The sequence below is a fragment of the Amborella trichopoda genome, chromosome 13, assembly GCF_054954075.1.
Source record: "Amborella trichopoda isolate Santa Cruz 75 chromosome 13, AtrichopodaSantaCruz75HAP2 v2.0, whole genome shotgun sequence".
Taxonomy (NCBI): Eukaryota; Viridiplantae; Streptophyta; class Magnoliopsida; order Amborellales; family Amborellaceae; genus Amborella; species Amborella trichopoda.
In genome coordinates, this window is record NC_142348.1 from 17086615 (window position 1) to 17096639 (window position 10025).

Consider the following 10025-nt stretch of genomic DNA (forward strand, 5'->3'; position numbering starts at 1 on the left):
TGACTTTGGGCTTCACCGATTGGCTTAGAAGAGGAGGGGAGAGAAACCCCCCAGCACTGGGAATGAAAGAAGAGGAGAGAGAAAACCTCACCCAATGTTGTGAGTGAAAAAGAGGAGAGAAAAAACCCCACCCGATGCTAAGAATGAAAGAAAAAGAGAGAAAAAACCCCACCCGACGCTAGGAGTGAAAGAAGAGGAGAGAAAAGAGATAGATATGAGAAAGAAGGGAGGAGAGAGAAAGAGATAGAGACAAGAAAGAGGGGAGTGAGATAGAGATGAGACAATGGGAGAGTGAGAGATAGAGATGAGACAAAGGGGAGGAGAGAGAGATAAAGACGAGGCAGAGAGGGGAGAGAGAGATAGAGACAAGATAGAGGGGGAGAGAGAGATAAAGACAAGATAAAGGGGGAGAGAGAGATAGAGACAAGATAGAGGGGGAGAGAGAAAGAAGGGAGGAGAGAGAAAGAGGGGATGAGAGAGAGAGACAAGACAAAGGCGGGAGAGAGAAAGAGGGGAGGAGATAGAAAGATAAAGATGAGACAAAGAGGGGAAAGAGAGAAAGAGGGGAGGAGAGAGAAAGTTTCTTGCTCGAAGGGTACCAGCCCTTTCTTTTCTCTCCTCTCTCTCTTCAAGACGTACGCACAAGCTCAAGCAAAAAACTGAATTTTTATTGATGGATCCAAGAGGAATGAATTTGTCTTATAAGAATGAATCCGTCCTTTGTACAATGAGGCATTGCCTGTTTATATAGAATTGGGCTAAAACATGGGTGTACACCCAAAAACTACCTAGAATTGAAGATAATGACAATTTAATTGAATTTAAAGAAATTCTAAAATAGGCGCAAAAGGACTGTTTTGCCCGTGCCTAACAATGTGTAGAACTTCAGAACAGTTCTTGTTGCTGCTCGAGAACTTGCGTGATCTTCCCTGGCTGACCCAAGATCGTTTTGGTTTTGATCGAAATATTATTGTTTTCTTGTAGGGATCGGCATGACGATCATTTTGATACCAACTTCGAGCCATGAATCATGTTTTTGAGCCATGATCATGAGACTTGAATTTTAGATGATTCTTGAAAACTTTGAATTGATGGTGTGCTCATTCCTTAATGTTTCTTCATGATTTCTTCAATAAATCACACTGACCATTCCGTAACGATCACGTTGCAACGAACGTATCTTGATTTCGTGTCTGGAAGAAGATTTTGTTGTCTTGAGTTTTTCATCGAAATCTTGATATCCAGCTGCCAGAATTTACAATATCTTTGACACCTTCATTTGTGAAATCCAACCGTTCATCGTACATGAGATTCGGACCAGAGATAGCCTCAGATCTCACGCACATAATGCAATTGGTTTCACACCAATCAGGTATGCGAGGATTGTGATCTGGCTGCTTGAACAAGGCGTGCTGCTGCTGAATTTTCTGCAACTTCCTTCACGGATCAGCGACTTCCATTTAGTTTTTCTCTCTGGTTGGACATCGTCAGGGGGCGTACCACATATTGAATTGCCCGTCTTGATGAGACCAACACGCTCACCAAATTTGGGAGCGATCCGACTTGGAACGAGTGAGATATAGGCCCTGAATATTACTGCCCATGACTGTAAAAACAACCACCTTTAATGATGTTTTGATGTAGTGTGGCCATACGGGAATAGTGTGCAGCTTATCCCTTTTCAGTATTTTACCCATAACTTTGTCTTGGTGTGTCCGATTAAGTCGAAACTTGACCCATAAAGAGTTCGACCTTACCGGATCGAGTGGCAGTGGTCCCACAGCTGTTTAATGCACCAAAAGTATGACTCTAGTACAGGGTCCATTTCAGGGTGCTAGAGACCGATTTCATTGATATTGTTTCTTGGTGTTCCCTGCCATAGACATGTCTGATCGTGATGAAACTTGGCAGGTGGTCTTTTGAAGTATTGATGAAGATCTTGACCAATCCTAGAGCCATTCTGAGATTGTCAGGAATTTCCACTGTTTTGTAGGCTTTATTGACCTACTTCCTATTAGGGACCAAGGTGCTGAAAAATACGTTCAAATAGAGATGCCTTGCCTGGGCCACAGAAAAACTTTGGTGCCCCTATCACCAAGTTTTGGGGCCACGAACTCAATGGCTGCTCTGAGTTCGAGGCCATTATCATGGAGAAAGTTCAGCAAGGTCGCATCAACTGGGTAATTCTTCCAGAACACGTCCATGCCCTCGCTCTCGTTCAGGGAGAAACCACGCTGCAGGCCCCCCATGAGTATGCACTGGACTCCTCAAGGCCTTCGAGCTCTCAGCTCTAGGAAGTCTACCATGAGCGAAGCAGGCTCAAGTCCCTGAGACGCGAGGAGTCCGCCAAGCCACCACCTCTCGCCAGCCTCATGGGGAGGTCCAAACACCCCCTCAGGGATCCCAAAGGAGAAGACGAACACCTAGGTCGGCCTGCCAAAGGAATCATCTTCGTCAGCCACTAGTCGAGGAAGCATTCCTCAGACCCCTTCCTCCGCTACCAACCTTGCGGGACTTCATCCCAGGCACAGCTTGCCTCATCTTATCGTCCAATCAAGCAGACGGCCCTGAGTCGTCAATATCTCAAGAGCTGGCCGAAACAGGTGACAAATTTAAAAGCACCCCACAACGGTCAAAGCCGGGGTAAGACCTTAAATACCCCTCTCGGGCGACAACGTAAAAAGCTGCTTGGAACGTTCTAGGCCTTTTTCTCCTTCCCTCTCCTCTATTCCTTCTACAAGTACCGTTCAGTGATGCCCAGACTTCGACTCTCTAAATAGGGAGTTCGAAGACACCATCCTCACCATGCTACATCAAGAATGCCTCAGAGAAACGCTCACCCAAGAGGCAAGATTCTCGACAGTCGTCGACGCCTTGGCAACCCGAGTCAAAGCCAAGGCATCCCCAGGCTTCTCCCTTCACGAAGCCTGCCACATAATCCAAGTGCACGAGGCGTCGCCCAGTTTGGGGCAAGCATCGAGTGAGCCCCATCACAAGGCTATGGAGCCCCCGCTTGAAGCTGACCTTTCTATCCCCTGGACTAACCAAAGATCAACTCTCCCCCACATTGTGCCCCTCCTAGAGTTTGAGATGTCAAGGTCATGGTTGGTTACACTCGAGATCAAACACACCTTGTGAGTCCCCCGACGAGGAACTTCAAGAAGCTCTCGAAGAGTGGGAAGAGGGCGGTCAAGCCACAACTGATGAACTAAAAGAGATCAACCTGGGGGATGAGGTGACCCAAGGCCAACTTTCATCTCAACAAAGATGTCCTCGAAAGAGAAAGAAAGTTATATCTCCCTCCTTAGATAAAATTGAGATGTCTTCGCTTGAAATTATCACGAGAAGCCTGGTCTAGACCCCCATATTGCTACCCATTGATCCTATTATCAAACCCATGAAGCAGAAGTCAAGAAGGTTTAGGCTTGACCTCGAGATGCAGATCGATGCTGAGGTGAACAAGCTCAAGCAAGCTGGATTCATACGTGAAGTTAAATAATCAAGATGGCTGGCGAATATCGTTCCAATCAAGAAGAAGAATGACCAAATCAGGGTCTGCATCGACTTTCTTAACTAAGATGATTTCCCCTTGCCATTCACCGAGATGCCGGTTGACTCCATGACCCATGGCCAAATCTTCTCCTTTACGGATGGTTATTCTGGTTACAACCAAATTAGGATGGCACTAGAGGATGAAGAGGCCGCTACGTTCTTAACTCCAAAAGGTGTCTTTTGCTACACTGTGATACCTTTTGGGCTAAAGAATGCCAGTGCCACGTACCAGCGAGCCATGATAACCATCTTTAGGGAAATGATTCACAAGGAGGTCGAGTGCTATGTGGATGACTTCGTGGTAAAGTTTGAGACCAAAGCCACTCACGTGCAAGACCTTAAAAAGGCGTCTGAGTGGTTGCGACGTCACCAGCTCATGATGAACCCCTTGAAATGCACCTTCGACTTACGTTCAGGAAAATTCTTAAGGTTTATCATGAGATACCATGGGCTGGAGATTGAGCCAGTCAAAATCAAGGTAATTCATGACATGCCACCACTTATAACCCTCCATGAACTGCAGTCCCTCCAAGGACAACTTGCCTACATTCGAAGGTTCATTTCGAACCTCTCAGGACGATGCAAACCCTTTCACACCTGTTAAAGAAGGATACTCCCTTCATATGGGACGAAACTTTCCAAGCTACTCGCAAGGACATCAAGCAGTACTTATTGAATCCACTAGTACTCTCTACGCCAGTGTTGGGGAGCCCCTCACTCAGGGCACTTCTGGCGCATAACAACGATGGAGGGAAAGAGACGACGCTCTATTATCTCAGCTGCAGAATGCAAGGGGCCAATAAGAACTACTCTCTGATTGAAAAGATGCGCTTAGCTCTTATCTTTGAGGTATAGAAGCTCTGCCATTACTTGCTCGGTCACGAGGTCAAGTTAACCTCCAAGGCGGACCTGGTCAAGTTCCTTATGACCCAGCCATGCTTGTCAGGACATTTAGCCAAGTGGGGATTATTGCTAATGGAGTTTGACATCATGTATGTACCACAGAAGGCAATTAAAGTTGAAACCTTAACTGACTTCCTTACGGCTCACCCAATCCCCTTAGATTCTTCCTTGTCAAGCGATCTCCTGGACGAGGAAGTTTTCTGTACGGTGCTAACTCGGCCGTGGGCGATGTACTTTGACGGAGCGTTCTAGTTTGATAGAGGGGGCACCAGAGTTGTCTTCCTGACTCCCAATGGAGGAATGATTTCTCTATCCTTCTCACTTGCAGAGGCGTTTCTCATACTGAAGATGAGTATCAAGCCCTTGTAATCGGACATGAGATCACTCAGGAGCTAGACCTGGAACATCTAAACATCTTCAGCGATTCTGAGCTAGTCATCAGGCAGTTAAAGGAGATCTATGACGTAAGGAAAGATACTCTTAAGCCTTACCATGACACGACCAAAACTTACATGACCCAATTCGATGAATTCCCCGTAAGTCATATCCTTGGAAGGATAAACGCGTAGGTTGATGCGCTCTCAAAGCTCAGTGCCACAATCCAATTGTCTTCATCTAGGCCCACTCAGTTTGGTTAAATGAATGGAGGCATGTTGACTTGACAACCGAAGGTGACGCAGACGATGAGAGGGATGTCTTCCCTGAGTGTCCGCCTTACCCATTCAGGGCACTCCTCGCGGTTAGGGTTGTCGTCAAGGCGGAACAAGAAAGAAAAGAAGCCAAGGCCAGGGAGAAGGAGCCCAAAATCTTCGACCCGATGTGTGCAGAGGTTGAACAAATAGAAGACTGGAGGGAGCCCATTGTGGAATTCGTAAAGAATGGAAGCCTACCTCAAGATTGAGCGGAGTGCAACGCCATACGACGAATGTCTATTAAGTACACCCTTCTTGATGGGGATGTCCTCTTTCATCGGTCATTTGACAACATCCTCCTTAGATGCGTAGACGTACAAGAGGCAAGCAAAGTACTCGAGGAAGTACACTCAGGCATCTGTGGACTGCATCAGTCTGGCCCCAAGCTCTACGAGCGCATACGCAGACTCGACTATTACTGGCCCTCCACGGTAGCTGACGCCCAAAACAACGGCAAAAGATGCCAGGTGTGCTAAATCCACTCAAGCCTCATTCATCAGCCCCCAAAGCCTCTCCATCCTACGGTGGCATCATGGCCCATTTCCCAATGGAGTGTGGACATTATAGGACCCATTGACCCTCCTTCTGCCTTAAGTCATGCCTTCATCCTAGCGACAACGGATTACTTTTCCAAATGGGCTGAGGCGATTCCTCTCAGACAGTTTTCGGGGACTGTTGTGGCTAACATCGTGCAGCACCACATCATATACCGGTTCGAGGTTCCACACCGAATAATTTTTGACAACGGCCCCCAGTTCAAGAGCCAACGAGTTGACCACCTAGTCAACCAGTTCGGTTTTGAGTGGAAGTACTCAGCTATGTACTACCCTCAAACCAACAGGTTAGTCGAGAACAAGAATTTGTGTGAAAGTCAAAGAAGAACTGGCACGAGAAGCTGCCTGAGGCTCTATGGGCCTATCACACTACCACTCGTAATGCTACGAACTCTACCCCTTATTCCTTGGTCTATGGGGGTGAGGCGGTCCTACCCTTCAAATATCAAATACCCTCACTCTGTGTTGCTATACACCAAGGACTAGCTGAAGACGAGACGGTCAAGCTCCGTTCCCAAGAGTCGGATGCCCTTGATGAAAAGAGACTAGAGGCCCAACACAACCTCGAGCTCAATCAAGGAAGAATGAAGAGAGCCTTTCACAAGTCTATCAACGTTCGTTCATTTGCTCGTGGGGACCTCATCTTAGCAATCAAGAGACAGATCTTCATGCACGGGTGCCGCAAAGAAAAATTCGAGCCTAAGTGGGAGGGTCCATTCATAATCAAGTAGGTTACACCAAGTGGGGCCCATGTACTAGCGAACTCTGATGGAGAAGAGGCAATGCCCCTATCAATGGGTGATATTTGAAGAAGTACTATCTCTAACAAGGCAATAAAGCGCAGTGTGTGCAACAAAATGATAGAAATGAAGATGAGAAGCATCAAGCCAACTCAAAGGAAATTCATTTCTTTCATTGAATTTGGAAAAGTTGCAAGTTACAATCGAAGGCCCATTATCAGGGAAGTTACAAAGCTCTTACATATGAGGATAAGAGGACAGTTACAGGCCAAGAGAAATGCCCTTCTCGTACAAAAGAAGACTGAAGAAATGCCGGCCCCATGAAGAAGTGACAAAGCCACTTGGGGAAGTTAGTCTCGATCCCACTAAGGAAAACGGTTACAGGCCAAAAGAACAAGCCAACCACTTTTGTGTTAGCTTCAATTCATTTGACGAGTATATCAAATATACAAGGTAGACTTCTCGGGTAAGGAACTGGCCAATGAGGGAGAGCGTACCTTGTTCACAATGGATGCCCTTCCACAAAACAACATGGATTTCACAACTATGCCACAGAACTTTGCTTCCAACACACTATGGTAAAAAGGCCACCCTGTATTCCATCATTCTTGACCCCGCGAGACATCGCCATCCGAGTTCATCACCGTGTACAACACCATGCCGCGTTCTATCATCACCACGGGCAGGCGAATATAGCACGGGACTATCGCCGCGAGCCTTATACCCCCAAGCATGCCAATCATCATGTGTGGCCTAAGGACACGTGAAGGCCACGCCGCATGTGACTTAATGTTATGCACAACTTTGAAGTACTTCGGTTCTCGCTGTTCCTGATTACTGAGGGACATTGACTCCCACGCCTCTTCGATTCCCCCAATTGCTGCCCATGCCGACAATCCACCTTTGTACGACCCTTCACCTTCCATCTAATCCTTTAGCCTTCGTCGGAAACACACCTCCGACCGTCGGGATCCCTCGGCTGACCCTGCTCTTTCCCCTATCAGCGTAGCTTCCCCCTGTTAGAAATACCTTTCCACCCAACAGGAACCTCATCTAAACCTGTTTTTCCCGTTTTTCGGTGGCTAGAAATATTGTGAAAAACACTAGGAAAACCCTCTCCCACCTCTTGCTTGTTGCAGGAGCTGGCAAAAACCATCGAAAATCCCTGAAAGCTTCCCTTCAACCTTGCGGATTGCCCTTCTCTCTGGTTTCCCACTTTAGCAGTCCACTAAAGCTCATCAAAATTCTGCTAAAATTCTGGTGAACTCAATGCAGCCCCTCTCCTTCTCCTCCGACAACGAGAGAGCTGACAGAGGCCTCTGAGCTCCTTGCAACCTCCCCTTCAACAGTAGGACGACCAGAGAAGCACTCGAACTCCAGCAGGACACCTCTTCAAATTCTGCCAAGGCTCCAAGAGATCCTCTTCCTTGCTCAAAAAGCTTTGATGTTGGCCGAAAACTGTTCACAAGCACGCTGCAAAGCTTTACACTTCTTGAAGTTTGTCAGAAAACTCCCTAAAGACCTTTCTCTACAAGTTATGGCCGAGATGTTCTCACCAAAAACCCTCGCTAGGAGCTTTGACTCCTTCTCTCTAAAAAGCCCTTCTACTGTTTTACCCTTCAGTAAAGCAGTAATGTGGGGTTTCTCCTCCTTTTATTCCCCACAGTATCGGAGACTGGCCCCGACAAACTCAGAATGATGCTCCAATCCCCAGCTCTTGACGGTGATAAGGTCAGGTTGGGGCAGCTAAGCCCGATACCCGAAGCAGCATCACCACGTGCCTCGTCTAGACTTCGTCCAGGGGACTAGCGCCACGTGCTTCGTTCAAAAGATTGTAGCCACGCATCTCGTTCAGGGACTACCACCAAATGCTTCGTCAAGAGGCTATTTCCATGTGCCCCGTCAAGGAGTTGTCGCTCTGCATTTGGCTAAGGGATACTGCCGCACACTTCACCATGGGACCTGACACCATCATTCAGGTCTAATGCTGCATACGGAGGCCTTAACGCTCCCTTCCAGACCATCGGCTCATATCCTCAGGAAGTTCATTCCCTACACCACAACCTCACCCCTCAGAGAGCCTAGTGTCTAGTAATGGCTCTATTCCCCATGGATTCGCATCGCCATGGTCTGCACTGCATCGCCATGGTCCGCGCTACATGACCTTAAACTTCATCGCCATGGTCTGCGCTGCATGACCTTAAACTGCATCGCCATGGTCCATGCTGCATGACCTTAAATTGCATCGCCATGGTCTGAGTTGCATGACCTTAAACTGCATCGCCATAGTCCGTGCTGCAAGACCTTAAACTTTATCGCCATGGTCCGCACTGCATGATCTTAAACTGCTTCGCCATGGTCCGTGGTGCATGACCTTAAACTGCATCGCCATGGTCCGCATTGCATGACCTTAAATTGCATAGCCATAGTCCTTATCTTACGACTCAAAAATGTATGACCACGGTCCAAACTAGACAACCTTAAACTACAGTAGAGGTCTAGTTGCATGACCTCAAACTGTAAAGTCCTTGTCACATGACTTTAAACTAACGACCATGGTCTAGCTGTGTGACTTTAAACCATAGTGCACGTCTTGGCTGCATGACATTAAAAGGCTTAGCACCACGGTCCAAACTATATGACCCTAAACTGTAGCAGAGGTCTAGTTGCACGACCACAAACTGCATGGTTCTAGCTGTATGACTTTAAACTGCACAGCCATGGTTCGAGCTAGAAGACCCTAAAACTTTAACGCGGAACGCACCGAATGGTCCATGCGCATAACTGTAACTGGGCCCCAATGGAGTTGGATGCATGTGAGGGTCATACTCACCCCATCATCTCTAGAGAGTTAGAGACATCCTTCCTTCAACTCACTGGGGGGGTTCATCCATGCTCTGGCCTATCGGAGTTCCATGCACACCGATATTCATTATCCCCATGGAGTCACACTGGCCCCTCCTAATCCCGAATGAAACCTTTATTGCCACACTAGATTAGGATGGTCATATCAGCCTTGATTTTGAGTAGTACTACCGTCGCGTCGGTCTGAGTTACCGTACCCATCTTCCTACCACTCTGAGTTGGTCACTGTACTGGTCTAGCTATCATGCTAGTCTCCTCCCCTTCTGAAATCCTCTTCTCTTTTCTCCTCTTATTCAAGTCCTCTTCTTCATCACTATAACTTCTCATCTTCTCTGCCATTCGAATGTGCACATCGATGCATGTTTGCCCCAGGACAAGGGTGGGTCCCTCGGCCCACTTGTCTTTTTAATTAATCATGTAGTGTTTTTTAAGACATTTTTCAGCACCATGGGTCCCCGATGTAGAATAAAATAGAGAAACCGGTCAATAAAGCCTGACAAATAGTGAAAATTTTGACAGTTCAGAATGGCCCCAAAACTAGTTAAGATCTTCATAAAGACTCCTAAAATTCTCTCGCCATGTTTCGTCACATTGTGACATGTCTAACGCAGTACAGACCAAGAAACAGCTTCGATAGAATCATCCTCTAGCACCTTGAAAATGGACCCTTATAACTACAACCCTAATTTTGGAGCATTAAGCGACCTTGGGACTATCGC